General features: G+C 43.7%; 1 protein-coding gene across 3 annotated transcripts in view; it reads left to right on the top strand.

Moving 5' to 3' along the window:
• Nucleotides 1–2,898: 2,898 nt before the first annotated feature.
• Nucleotides 2,899–14,988, top strand: part of PRDM2 (PR/SET domain 2) — a 128,539-nt gene continuing 116,449 nt past the window's right edge. The window contains exon 1 of one of the 3 annotated variants that reach the window (XM_055137843.1): nucleotides 2,899–2,981. The gene's annotated coding sequence lies outside the window, so the exon portion shown is untranslated. The remainder of the gene's footprint in view (nucleotides 2,982–14,988) is intronic. The other 2 variants (XM_055137842.1, XM_055137841.1) reach the window with 2 other exon arrangements.

Here is a 14,988-nt window from a genome sequence, read left to right as displayed (position 1 = left end):
GGGTTCCATCTGCCAGTTCTTTCATGCTTGAGGCTCATCCAAGTGTGTGGAGAATGGCCTTGAGCATGGCTGTGGCTGGGTTCCGGAGGTCTTCAACTGTCAAGGCTCTGCTTGGGGCAGGGAGGGACAGGCAACCCGTCCCCTTCGAGGGGCCTAGGTGAAGACAGCCAGGTGTGTGTGTGTGGGGGGGGGTGGGGGAAGAGTGTGGGAGAGGGGGACAAGAGACTCTGCAATGCTCTCTTCCAGGAGCTTGGTTTTATAGTCTCTGGATGTTGGCCATTGGTGGGATTACAGAGCACTGGGGGGCAGTTTGTGGGTGTGACTGCCAAGCTATTGTCCATGATAGATAACAATAATTTCTCAATTCCCTCATCCTTTAAAAGTATTTGTGCTCCCCGGGGGCCCCTCCCCCCATCTTCCCTCCCCCTTCCCCCCACAATGATCTTCCAGGGTCATGGGTTAAAAAATCACATAAATGGGAGACTTGGCATGAGACAAGGGAGCCAAACTTTAGAGCAGGGAAGGCCACAGGAAGGAAATAAGATCAGGAGGTTGGAACTTTAAGACAATATATTTTGCCTTTTCAAAGACATATGAGTAATAGCATGTTATGCATAATGAAAACAATAAGTTTCATTGCATTTTTGATAGTATATTTAGGATTAAAAACAATTATTCCTGAGAAGTGGCACAAATTGAAAAATACATGCCTTTCCAAGAAAAAATACACAGACGAAAAATACACAATTGCTGATTAGGAGCAATTTAGAATAACGAGGCTATGCCTGGTGGTAGACTGAATAATGATCTTCAAAGACAAGTCCGTGTCTTTACCTCCTTATAGTCTTTGCAGGGGTGAAGGATCTTGAGTTGGGGAAATTATGTGGATTATCTGAGGGAGACTTAAATGCAGTCATGTTTCCTTGTAAGAATGAGCAGAGGGCTATCTAATCACACAGGTGACATGAAGGTGGACCAGAGAGAGGCAACAGTGCTCAACTTTTAAGGAATGGAGATACAAACTGAAGAGTGTTGGCAGCCACCAGAAGCTGGTAGAGGGAGGACCAATTGTTCCTAGAGTTTTCCAGAGGAGCATGAGCTCAACTGAGCACTGGATTTGGGCCTTATGACAATGATTTTGAACTTCTGACTTCTAGTATGATGAGCACATATCTATAGATTATTCCGATGTGCATTTCACTGAACGTCAGACAACACATAACCATAAAACGTTTTATTTCTAAGTTCAATATTTCAACAGTAGAGTCTTCCTGATTTTTCCCAAAAAAACCCCTGCACTAGTGTTTCTAAAGCTGGAGGGGTATGCCCCCCCCATGGACTCCTGGACTCCACTCTTGATTCCCACCCACTCCTGGGTCATAGGTGGGAATCAAGAAAACAGTTCAGAAAAGGACCACGGTTGGAAAATGGCCGATAAACACTACTGGTGACTTAGAAGCATAGATCTCATTGCAAAACATTAAGGAATGGAGAATTTTTGGGGTCACTTTTTGCGTCACATAAGATGGTGCTCAGGGGTTAGTTACTCCTGACTGTGCGCTCAGGAATTACTCCTGGTGGTGCTCAGGTGATCCATATGAGATGCCGACTATGCCATGTGCAAGGTAAACACCCAACCTGCTGTACTATTAATTCGGCCCCCAGGAATAGAAAATTTTAATAACATCTCTGGCCCACGGCAATTCTAGCGACGCGCAGATGGGTATCTCCCAGATAGAGGATCTCTCTGTTCCCTGTAACGAAAAATCTTCTGAGGTTCCACCTATTTTCTCCTTTGGCTCTGTGCTGACCCTGTCGCTTTGAAAGGCCTTGATAACATGTGCTGAGATGAGGGTATCTTCATTCATGCACGCAGTGAGACTAGCTACACTAGCATTAGCTACACTAGCATCCCTTTTACAATAAAATTGCAACGTGATTCATGTTGATACCTTAAATGTTGTTCCCTTAAATGTATACTCCTTCGAAAGTTTCTCAGGCTTGTCTGTTCCAGTTTCACGTCTATTCGTTAGTGTCAGCCCTTGGTAAAGGCCTAATGTCACCCATTCCATTTCAATCTTCCTTGATTTCCGTCTCGGTGAGTAACTTCAGCTTTCTGTGCTGCTCCTGGCTCTAAACCATCCACATGCGGCGTCTCTATGTTCTGTCTGACCTCTGGCCTGCGCCTCTCCCGCCAACTCCAGACTTTCCCCGACTCGACTGACTCTTCCCGTATTTGCTAGCTACCTCCCCGCAAACGCCTAACGGACTCTGCAGCTCAGCCCAGCTCACGGCCACAGGCACATTCATCCTTCACACAAGCGGTCTCTTGGCTCGGAAAATAAGGAGTGTCACATGCTGTGCCCGGCACCTAGAAAGATACGAGGCACCAGGCAAACCGGCAACACACACGTGTTCGGAAGGAGCCAAGAGAGGGAGGACGCAGGTCTGGTCCTCGGAGACAAGCCCAGAGTGGGGCCCATGCTCCTACTCTTGGCCAGAACTTCGGCGATGATGCTATTTCCCTCCCTCTTCGCGTAGCAGCCACGGCGGTGGACCCTTGTAATAACTTTGAGTCGCACAAACCCCTAACTTTTTTGGGGGGGAGGGGGGCGGGTTAAATTCCGTCGGGTCATGGACCAGTGGGCGAGGGCTCAACGAGGAACGGCAAGCGGGATGGTCAGTCTGGGCGGGTGCGTCGGGGGCTGGCGTCGGGGACGCCCCCACCCCCGAGTCGCGATCGACGGTCCGGGTGCGGGGCCGGCGGGGCCGCCGCGACCGTCGGGGGTGCGCCCCGCTGGAGGCGGCGGTTCCCAGCGACGGCGCCCGCGGTGCGGGCTCGGGAGCCGCGGCCGGCGCCACCCGACGTCACTTCCGACCGGAGCCAAGATGGCGGCGGCGCGGCCGCGGGCGCCGGGGCGGACGGAGCGGCGGCGGCGGCGGCTCTCGGCGCTCTGAGCGGCGCGGCGCGGCGGGCACAGGTGAGCGCTGGCCGGGCCGGGCGGCGTCCGCGACGGGGGCGGCGCCCGGACCCCCGTCCCTGGCCGCGTCGAGCGTGGCCCCGGAGGCGGCGGCGGGCGAGGGGACCGGGGCGCGCCCGGCCGGGCGGGTGGGTGGGCGGGCGGACGGGCGCGCCCCCCTCCGAGGTCCCGGGCCGGCGGGGGGTCCCCGCACTCCAAGGCGCCCACCCGCCGGCAGCTCGGGGGCAGCCGGGGCTCCCGCCCGCCCCGCGCCCGAGCCCACCGGGCACGGCCTCGGGCCCGGCGCGGGGCAAGTTGCGGGGTTCGCTTTGTCGCCGTTTGCCGCGCGCCCCGCGACGGGGGGGACGCGAGGGCGCCGCGCGGGGCGAGTCCTCCCCCGGGGCCGCGGGGACTCGCGCGCCGGCAGCCCCGGGGCCGGCCCCCGGCGATGGTTTTCTCTTTCTTTTTCTTTTTCTTCCCCCTGGCTTGTTCCGCGACTCTTCTTTTGTGTGTCCTCGCGGAAGGTGTCTTTCCCACTTGCGTTCCTGATGTGTTTTGTGTCTCGCGTCTTTGTGTTTCCGAAGTAGTGTGTATGTATGTGTGTGTGTGTGTCCGTCTGTCTGTCTGTGTTTCAACCTGGAAACGGGCTCCCTCGAGGTTCCGAGGGACCCGCTCGCGTTTTGTTTTGTTCCGAAAGCGGATACGTGCACTTCCACGCTATTAATTTTGTGGCTAAAGAGCCCCGTGAACCTGTCCCTGACGGTGGCCTGTGAGACCGGGCGCGGACCTCAGAGGTCAGGGAGGATCCGTCCCTCCCCACCCCCCACCCCCACCCCCACCCCCACCCCCGGGGCTTCCTCCCGCCCCCGGCGTGACCCACTGACCCCACCCCCACCCCGGCCGGCCACCTGCTTCCCAGCGGGGACCAGCCCTCCCCCTCCCCACCGCCCAGTTAACTGGGAAGCCCCCGATTCTCCTCCCTCCAACTCCCTCACCGCGCAGCTGTAAATCCCCCTAGGGGAGAGTCCCCGCCGGCCCCTCGCCCGCTTGGTGCGGTGCTGAATTGAGTGAGGTTTGGGTTTTCGGCGACAGAAGTGTGCAGGTCTGCCTCTCGCTGGGTCGCACGCCGTGCCTCGCCGAAATGGTCGGAGCCAGAACGTGACGACAATATTTCGTAAAGTTTTTTTTGTTGTTGTTGTTTGTTTGTCTGTTTGTTTATTGCAGGTTTATTGTTATAAGCACCCGCGTCGTTTTAAAAGGAAAGGAAAGGGCAGAAAAACGCAAAAACAAAAACCCCCGGGCGGAAACCTTTCAGTGATTTGTTCCCTAGGCTTCATTCACACCCGTTTGTTTGTTCCAACGAATGGGAAGATAAATGTAGGCCGTTTTCTTTTTCGTTTCCCTTTTCTTTCCTTTTAAAACCGTATAAAATTTTCTGTGCAGATATTAAGGAGGAGGAACTGAGACTCTTAATTACATGTTCGGGGTTTTGTTTTAAGAGATGGCATGCAGCTGCCCCATCATTCTCTAGATGCTTCCTTACAAATACTTATTTGACCACGTTCTTTTTTACGTGTAGAATCTCAACGGAGCTTTCTGTGAATATAGGGACAAATCACCTCATTTTAAGCTATATAAACTCAGGAGATTGAAAATCTCCATGGCTTAAACCAGGTGAACAGCTTCCAGGACCCCCCTGAAGATTTTTATCCAACACATCTTTGTTTGTTCGATTTTTAAATTAGTTAATGTACACAAGTACTGGGCACCTGAGAATATCACCCAATGAAAGTTGTTGTTTGTTGATTCTGAAGATTTCTTTAATTGAAAAGTTTACATATTCATACTTCCCCCCCCCTCATTTTGTGGGCAATTCCTGTGGCAGGCTGGTTTAAATTTGTAACGATGTCTTAATTTTGTGGATAGGAAACAAAAGATACACACTGCAGAACAATTGAATAGGGAAAGGCACAAAGACAGTCCAGAAAACATAACCCTCCTGTTCCTCAAATAACCACAGCCAGCATCCTGACAGACCTCAGCATTGCCCCAAGAGCATGTGTTTATTTATTTATGTGTAGTCACTTCTACAGATTTACAAGCTATGCAGGATTGATATCATTGTAGTAATTGTAACCTATTCCCCCCCTCCCCCGTTGTGAGCATGGCTGTTAAAAATACTTCAGTGTAAATTTTAATTGCTCTATCATATATGATTAGGCTATAGTTTATAAATTTCATGTTTATCAGCAAGGTTTCTATAACGCAGGTTTAGTTTCCATTAAATGTCATCAAAAATGCTTCTGCTGGGAATTTTAATGTTCACAGTCACTTGATTTTAGCTTCCAAACACACATTTTTCCTGCCAATCTAGTTAAAAGAGGGTAACACTCAATTTCAGCTTCTTTTCGTTTTCTTTTCTTTATCAGTCGGTTCTGTGCAGTTACCTAGATGTATCTGTGCACATACTCTTTTGATGATTATTTTACATCATTCAGATGTTTATTTATTCATGGGACTGTTTCTTTAAGCTGCCCATCCCTTTTCAAGTTCCCCATGTGATTTACAAACCTTTTCAGTCCAGTTAAATATGGCCTTTCTGGGGTGGAAAGCAACTTAGCTTATTTAGTATTTTATGCTGTTTTTAATATCCATGCAAAAAAAAATCATGAAAGACACTAGAAAACACCATAGTGGAGAGTGGACAGAGAGGAGGTGGACAGTAGGGGAAAACCTGCCAAATTTACATGGTGATGTGTAAATTCTGAGAGTTTCCCGATGATGGGAACGTTACCCATAAGATATTACTACTAATCCTGCTGATGTGTGTCTAGCGCTTTGGGTAGAGCTGTTAAAAAAAAATCACTTTATAGAGTGATTGGAACAAGTACTTTGGTCACACCAAAGCAGAATTTTTTAATCTTGGTATCACTGACACGTGGGGCTGACTGATTCTTTTTTATAGGGACAGATTTGAATGTTGTATGGTATTTAGTAGTATCTTTGGGCAAGTTCCATTTCCAGTTCAAATTGTTCCAGTTTTCAACTGCTGCATTAATGGAAGGCTCACCTGACCTGTTGGATTAAATTTGAAGCAATTTAGGGAATCTCTTCAGTCAAAAAAGTGAGGAATAGACCAAGATTTACTTGATGCCCCTTAAAGTCAGGCAATCAACTTATGGCCTGTCAGAGCTCCCTCTTCTGGTTTGATGGGTTCATTGAATGGTGGCTTTGAGCTGTTTCATCCTGGTAGCCCTTTCGAGGCAAAAGATAGTCATATACAATTAACTGGAGACTGAAGGAATTTTCATGAGCCAGGCTCAGCATTCCTAGTATGTAGATTGTATTATTATGAAAGTTAAATAAATTTGCATGGCAAATGATTTAAGCTTGTGGTTTCTTACACTTAAAGAACTGTAATTTCTTCTGGAGAATGAGACTTAGTGAAGCAGACAATTTAAGGTTGATGGTAGAAGCAAAAATAGTTTTACCAAACTCTTGTTTTATTTTGGTTTTGGTCTTTGGGCCACACCTGATGGGGCTGAGGGTACTCCTGTCTCAGTGCTTTAGGGCCACACCCAGTCATGCTTGGGAACCATCTGGTGCCAGGACAGAACCTAGGGCTCTTGAATGCAAGGCATGTGTTTGAGCCCTTTGATCCACTTGTGGCCCTAAACTCTCCTTTTAAAGACAAACAAGAGCTCATGAATTCTTTGCACCAAAAGTGATAGTTTGTCCTGAGGGAATTATTTACTTTTGATGGTACTTTCCCAACTGTAACACTATTTGACCATTTAAAGGCAGTTTATTGATCTTCTTTGCAAATATGCATCATTAATACAACAAAATGATAAGTTATTATCTTTTAATTTGTAATCTTTAAAAGTATAGACAGGGTACGCAAAATTTTGTTATGAAATAAGTTTTAATTAGAATTTGCTGATAAATAAAATTTAAAAATTGTGCTCATAAACTATATTTGGTAATGGGTGGTTTTCTGAATTACAGGATTTCTGCATAATTTCACTGGGCCGAAAGCAAGTGTCATTTAAATATTCTTTCTTAAAAAGTGTTTTTCTTTCCTTAACTCCCATCTCCCTGAAGCATGAATTAAAGTTATTGTAAGTAGTAAATCTCATTCGTTTGGAGTGAAATATGCTCATAATATTTTGCTCTGTACTATGTGGTATTTATTCTTATGACTCTTGGTTCTTGTCATACCTACACTTTGTTTTCATTTATTGGTCCTTTGGAACATGCAGTAAATGAGCTTTCATTGAATACTTATATATTGCCAGTATTTTCGGTGAAACAAATTTTTTTTTTTAGTTTTTTTGCAATAAATCATGATAGGCTTTGCTTTGAAAGAGCTAAATTACTTCTTGGCACAGCTTGCTTGAAATATGTAAAGCCAAGTGCAACTGTTTTATTTTAGTGGGCAGTGTGTCTGGAATTTGGTATAATTTACACATTTTACATGTGCTTATAAGTAGTTCAACTAAGACAACATAAAACTCTGGTAGGGATGCTTTCTGACATTTTCAAATAATTTAAACCAGTGTTTCTGACCAGGTGTCATGTGGGCAGGCCACCAGGATACTCCAAGGGGACCACAGGTAAAAATTGTGTAACTGGGGACCATGCCATGAGATTATGGGGCCAACCTGTAGTACATTGGGACCACAGGAAGAAAACAAGGTCAGAAGGGTGACAATAGAATGAAGACTGAAAAATAGGTGTTAAGCAATGCCATCAAAATTTGAAAAAATCATCTGATTCACCAAACCTTCAAATACTTTGGTATGAATATTTTGCATTGACCCAAGCCTTTCTAAGACTATATAAATTAAGCATAATTTGGAATATCAGTATAAAAGTGACATTTCAAGTGCTTCTTATTCTGGTAGACTTATTTTAGAGACTTTGCCTTAATTCCAAAAGACATGCTTTTAAAACATACCTGAAGTATGTTTTAAATGAAGTTTCATGGGGGTAAATTTAGATTCATTTTTAAAAATTTTGGTTTTTTATCACACCCAGCGCTACTCACTCAGGCCTTACTCCTTGCTCTCAGGGACCACTCCTGGTGGTGCTCTGCCAGGGACTATAAGTAGCACGGGGGTGAAACCTAGGTTAAGTTTGTGCAAGGTAAGTACCCTGCCTGCTGTATTCTTTCTGGTCCCAATTTAGATTGTTTTGTTGTTGTTTTGGGCCACACCTGGCACTGTTCAGGGCTTTCTCCTGGTGGGGCTCAGGGGGCTGTATGGGGGGCTGGGATATGAATCATGGTCAGCAGCATACAAGCCTTCAATGTATGATCTTTCCAGCTCCCCATTAAAAAAACAATTTTTTTAAAAAAAAATTGAATCCCAGTGAGATACAGTTATAGCTTTTCATGATTGGGTTTTAGTCATAAAATGTTCCAATACCTACCCATCCCTTTATCACTGCATATATCCCACAAGCTGATCTCCCTCCCACCTCTTCCTATCCCCCATGGCAGGCACTTTCTTCTCTCTCTTTCTCTTTCTCTCTCTCTCTCTCTCTCTATATATATATATACACATATATATACACACATATACACATATATATCTTTTCTTTCTCTATATACATATATATACATACATTATATACATCTTTTCTCTTTCCATCCATCCTTCCCTCCCTCTGCCTCTCCCTCCTTTCTTCCTCCCCCCCCTTCTCTTTCTCTCTAGTTCTGGGCTTTATGATTTGCAATACAAATACTGAAAGGGCATTACGTATATCCCTTTACCTACTTTGAACACTCAGTTCTTGTTCAGAGTGATCATTTCCAACTATTATTGTTATACTGGCCCCTTCTCTATCCTAACTGCCCTCCGGCCCCCACATGCTTGTGGCAAGCTTCCAACCATTGACCAGTCCTCCTGGCCCCTGTTTTCCTTGGTCTTGGATATTTGTCCCATACTATATATAGAACTACATATACATTTATATGTATATGTATAACACATATATTCCACATATGAGATTATTATATATATACATATATATCCCACAAATGAGTGCAGTCCCTCTTTCTGGCTCATTCCATTCAGCATGATACTCTCTATGTCCATCCATTTATAAGCAAATTTTATGACTTCATTTTCCCTAATAGCTTCATAGTATTCCATTGCATAGATGTATCATAATTTCTTTATCCAGTCATCTGTTCTTGGGCACTGGGGTTGTTTCCAGATTCTGGCTATGGTGAATAGTGCTGCAATGAACATAGAAGTGCATATGGTGTTTCTGCTCTGTGTTTTTGGTTGCCCAGGGTATATCCCCAGAAGTGGTATTTATTGCTGGTTCAAAAGGGAACTCAATTTCTAGTTTTTTTTTTTGAGGAATGTCCATATTGTTTTCCAAAAAAGACTGACCTATTGGCATTCCCATCAAAAAGAAGGAGAGTTTCTTTCTTCCTGCATCCATGCCAGCACTCATGGTTCTTGTTCTTTTTGATGTGTATCAGTCTCTGTGATATGAGATGATATCTCTGTTGTTTTGATTGGCATCTCCCTGATGATTAGTGATGTGGAGCACTTTTTGATGTGCCTTTTAGCCTGATTTTTTTTCTTTGAGGAAGCTTCTGTTAATTTCTTCTCCCCATTTTTCGATGGGGTTGGATGTCTTTTTCTTGTAAAGTTCGACCAGTTCCACCCTCCAATTCAGATTCTTAATTGTGGGTCTGTTATCTCTGAGTAGAGATCTTGGAGGCGGGGTACCAGTTTCAGGGAGATAAATATTGTATCTGTGCAATCCCCTAGTTAGGAATTGAAACTGGTCACAGAAGGAGCAGAGACCGCCTCCTGTCTGGCTTGCAGGGGTTAGATTTTCTGCTCTTCCCTCTTTGAAGCTATTTGAAAATATCAGCAGTGGGGATTGTTGGGGGTTGGTTGTGATGAATTGATGAAGAATATGAAGATAATTTGAGGTACTTCATGTGAAAACACATTATTAGTATTTTTCTTAGGAGTTTCTCCTAAAATAGTGGGTTGTGTGGCACAATTTTTGTCAAGAGAAACCATTTTAAGTTCTCTCTCAGTCCTTAAGTTTCTTGGTCTTCCAAATAGATCCTCTTACACATGGAAGATAGAAGGTGGGGCAGGGATGTGGGGTGGGGAGGGGGACCTCTTTTCTGATCCCTTCCATGCATTCTTCACAAAGCCAAATCTTGAGTCTTCACTTTTTTCCCTTGGTGATTTCTCCTGTCCGCAAGCTTCTCCTTGGGGCTGAAGTCTCAGTCTCCCTCCCAGGCTGGGAAGACTTACCTCTTCTGTCCGATACAGTTCTTCCTTGTGGTTGTCTGAGTGTTCCTCCATAGCAGTGTCTAAACTGGAGCACATCCCCTTCTGCTTAAAAACCATCCCTGCTCCTGACTGCTGCATCTTTAAAGTGCTCTTTTTCTTCCAGTCTGTTGCATCTCACCTTTGAGGCTCATCCTCACTGTCTCCTTTTACCTCCTGTTCAGTTAAAAAAAAAATCATTTTGTGCTTTCAGTGTCTGTGGTGGCAAGTTCAATTTTTTTTGGTTTGTTTTCTTTCAGTTCTCATCTGTGGTTCAAACCTTTATTCTAGATATTAGACTCTTAATGGGCCTGCTAACTTGTCTGGCCCCTTTCCTTCCTATCTCCTCTTTTCTTGTCAACTTGGTCCTCTTAAAACTATTTAGACATTGTTTTGTTTGAAGCTCATCAATCAGAAACTCCTTGTGGCTTCACCGTGCCCATTTCTGGTAGTTTCCTTCTTGATGAATAGCAGCAGTAAAGCCACTTTCTTTTGCCCCCCTGACTACAAGGTGTTCAGAGGCTTTGTTTTGAAGTAATTCTTCTTCCGTTTTTCTCTGAAAACCTATAAGGCTTTTGTGAAGAGCCAGGAGGATGAGTATGATAATAATGAGTCACTATCTGAGGAGCCCTAAGCGGAACTCAACCCCTGCGCCCCCCTACCCCCTCCATTCCCTTCCCTGCTCCAACTCACTGTCACTTCTAGTCTAGTCCTTGCTCTTGCACAGATCCTGAGTTCTGGAGTCCTCTGTTTGGCCTACAGCTAAGTAGCCACTAGAGACATTGATTTTAAAAAATCATAAATAGGAAGACATCTATTACACTTTGAAGTAAAAACTACAGATAATTTTTTTTAAGGCAGCATATTTTTGTTTCATTTTGTTTTGTTTTCGAGCCACACCCAGTGGTGTTCAAAGCTTGCACCTTTTCCTGTGCTCAGGGGTCACTCCTGGCAGGACTTGGAGGACCACATGTGGTGCCAGGGATTGAAGCTGAGTCAGCAGCATGTAAGATGTAAGATAAGTGTCCTACCTGCCCTACCTATTTCTTCAGCCCTGGCAGTAAATGTGTTTTAAAAATAGGTATATCAGAGCTTCCTAGAACAATCCATAAACATTTAACTACCATGGACTGGGGCGATAGCTCAGAGGGCGGGACCACATACTTTGTATAATTTCTTTTTTTTTTTTCTTTGTAGTTTTTGGACCATACCTGATGATGCTTAGGGATTACTCTGGCTCTGTGTTCAGGGGTAACTCCTGGCAGGGCTGCAGGGATCGTATGGGTTGGGGGGGGGGGTACTGAATTCTGGTCAGCCACATGCAAGGCAAGCACCCTACCCTCTCTATTATCTCTCTAGCCCCTATAATCTTGTTATCACTTGATCTGGCATTATTTATTACTTTGACTTAGATTCATGAATGATTTCGTTTTCTGTCATTTTTGTGTTGTTGGTAGAAGATGTGTTTTTCAATATGTTGTGCAGAAAAAAAATCCAAAGTTATTGAGCATTCACTCCTGAGCAGGTGTTGTATTAATCTTACAAAATCTTTATGTGAGAAAGCAGATACAGACTTGAGTGCCAGAGCCAGTGTGTCTTGTTACCTTGGCTGTTATTCCTTCTCCAAGAAATTCAGAAATATTTTTCCAGGTTTCCTGAAAATCTCTCAGTTTCAAAGGTTTAATCACAAAAGTAGTATCAGCATTGGCAACTCCAGTGGAAAAACGGTAGATCAAAAAGGTCAGCTGAGAATTCATTTTGTTTTGGAAGTTGTGAAATGAACTATCATGTGGCATCTTGCTTTAGAAATTTTGTGTTTGAGTTGGAGACTCGGTATTTGAGTGTTAGGAAACAGTTGACTTGGGGCTGGAGCAATAGGACAGAGGGTAAGGCAGTTTGCCTTGCACGTGGCCGACCCGGGTTCGATCCCCAGCATCCTGTATGGTTCCCCAAGAGCACCACTAGGAGTGATTCCTGAGTGCTGAGCCAAGAGTAAGTCCTGAGCACCACCAGCTATGGCCCCAAAACAAAAAACAAAAACAAAAACAAAGGAGTCAACTTTATTTTCCTTTTGTAGTTCCTTTTACCCTTTTACATGCTAACATAGTGAATGTCGAGCAAATATTGCTTTATAAAAACATTGATTTTTAATAGTATTTTGTGTACTCTATATTACCATGGTTAAGTTACACTTTTCCTGGGAGAGATGGGTATTTGTGATAATAATCTTGAGTCAGTGGCACAGTTCTCATTAAAATTCAGTGGGTTGGAGGGATAGCAGTACTACAGTGGGTAGGGCATTTGCCTTGCATATAACTGACCTGGGTTTGATCCCCAGCTCCCAGTATGGTCTCCCAATCCCTGTCAGGAGTGATCCCTGAGCGCAGAGCCAGGAGTAAGCCCAGAACACAGCTGGGTGTGCCCCTCCCCCAAACCACCCTCAAAAAAAAAAAAAATCAGGGAATGATTGGAAAGCACTAACCTACCTTTGCAAGTAAACTCTTACCTTTCTATACTTTGGCAATTAGTGTTGAAAATAAGGAAAGGAAATGAAACTTTATTTCAGGGTTATTTTGATGGAGTGGAGTTGCCTCATTAGGAAAATTAACGATTCTCTTGTTTTTAGTATTAAAGGGAGAAACATGTTTTACAGTGAGAGGTAAAATAATATTTTAATTAGGGAAACTAGACATTTAGGGTAGGTTAGAGAGTATTATTATAGATACCTTAAACAAAATCTAAAATTTGTAATATAATAAACTAGAGATTCAGTGCAGTTTAATGACATTGATGTGCAGATTTAATCAAAAGTGTAAAAGAGCATGTATTAATGTCTATCTGTTGCATCATTTAGGTAATTGCTGTATGTTTATTACTAAGCTAGCTTTCATTATTGTATTCTGGGAGGAGTGTTTTTTGAAAATGTCTCCTTAATCTTTAGTATTTTTTGGGGTTGGGGGCATAATAAAACCCAGAGAGCTATAATCCAAATGCAGATTTTTTCAGTATGTTGCTAGGATATGCATCCATAGGTCTCTTATTTAATGCTGTTATTACACTTAACTTAGGTTCTAATCAGCCTCATTTTCTCCATGACACTCTGCAGCTGTAACATCTTTCAGAACAAGGATCCCTCTGTCCTCCAACCCTGTTACATGGAAACCTTGTGATCTATCAAGTCGTCCCATCTGGAGTAACTTCCACAAACTCTGATTCCCTTGTTTAGGTTTATCCCTGTCCTATGAATTTGAGCAATTTAACCGGGATATGTTACTATAGTATTCTGAGCTGTTTTGAAGAAACCCATTTATTGAAATTGGAGAAGTCATGGGTTTATTTATGAGCATTCTATTTTTTACATATTCCATGCATTTTTGTGTGTGTGTGTGTTTTTGATAACCCACTGGTGCTTGTGCTCCCCTTGGCTTGGTGCTTGGAAGTCACTCTGGGTGGTGCTTAGGGGACCATGTGGTCCGAGTATTGATCTGGGCCTTCAGCATGTAAAGTGTGCTGTTCAGACCAAAGAGCCATCTCTCTGGCCCCTCATGTACTTCCATAATTAGTGAAGATGCTTTTGCATGACATAGTCACATCACTGTCTTCTTGCCTTGGGTAGATGTCATTTTAGAGTGTGAAAGACATGAGCAACTAGTGTTCTAGTGCTGAGAGTTCACATCCTCTGATTCAGCAACTTTCCAATCTTTGCTTTATTTTCAGTCTCTTTAACACACACACCACCACCACCACCACCACCACACACACACACACACACACACACACACACTCTCTCTCTCACACACTCTTCTTATTTTTTGAAATGCTAAATAGATCTGGTTAAATTTATCACCTTAGCTTTTTAAATTTTGTCTTCTGCTTTTACCTTTCTATAGTTGTGTAAATTTTACAAATCTACAAAGAGCTGAGCAGTTGTTGGGTATCTTGACATTTTAAGGACCAGAATTTGAATAAAGACCTTAATTATTTTATTGTTGCTATGTTGATACCAATAACAAATAATCATATTGTCCTTACCCACTATGAAGTATTTGCAAGGGTGATTTGTCCTTGAGTGTGGAGCAGTATCTTGAACAGTTAATTATAAGCATATTGTTAGAACCTATGGAAAAAAAAAATCAAGATTAAGATCTTAAAAGTATATGGTAGTAGTAAGGTGTAGTTGGTAATTAAAAAATATGGCTTCAGATTTAAATAGCTACTTAATGTATTTTATGAGCTTTCTTTTTGGCGTGGGGATGGGGGTGGGGTACACCCAGCAGTGCTCAGGGTTTGCTCCTGGTTGTGCTTGGAGGACCAGATGTGTTGCGAGGGATAGAGCCTTTTTGGAAGCATGCAAGGCAAGATCCATGCCCCTGTATTATGTTTCCAATCCTTTTTGTACTTTATCTACTAAACACCAAGGTGGAGTAGTCAGAGTATGCAGATTCAAGGACTATAATAGTTCAAGGTCTGGCCAGGCATGGAAATCCAAGAATAAAATAAAGCAGAAGTCAGGCTCAGAAAAGTCCTAGGAATTTCCAGATTTCCAGTATACTAGTGGAAAACTGGAGTACTGGTTTGTTCAGCATTTTGAAAAAGTTGCAGCAAATAGTATCTACATATTGTAGCTATAGTGTAGGCTTTAAATACCTTAGAGTATTGTCAGCCACTTCAGTAAAGGGGGGGGGGGAGTAAAAGGAAAGAACACAAATAGACACAAT

Source organism: Sorex araneus, chromosome 5 (assembly GCF_027595985.1).
Source record: "Sorex araneus isolate mSorAra2 chromosome 5, mSorAra2.pri, whole genome shotgun sequence".
In the NCBI taxonomy this organism is placed as follows: domain Eukaryota; kingdom Metazoa; phylum Chordata; class Mammalia; order Eulipotyphla; family Soricidae; genus Sorex; species Sorex araneus.
Note: the sequence above shows the minus strand (reverse complement) of the source record. Positions and strands in the feature narration are given on the sequence as shown.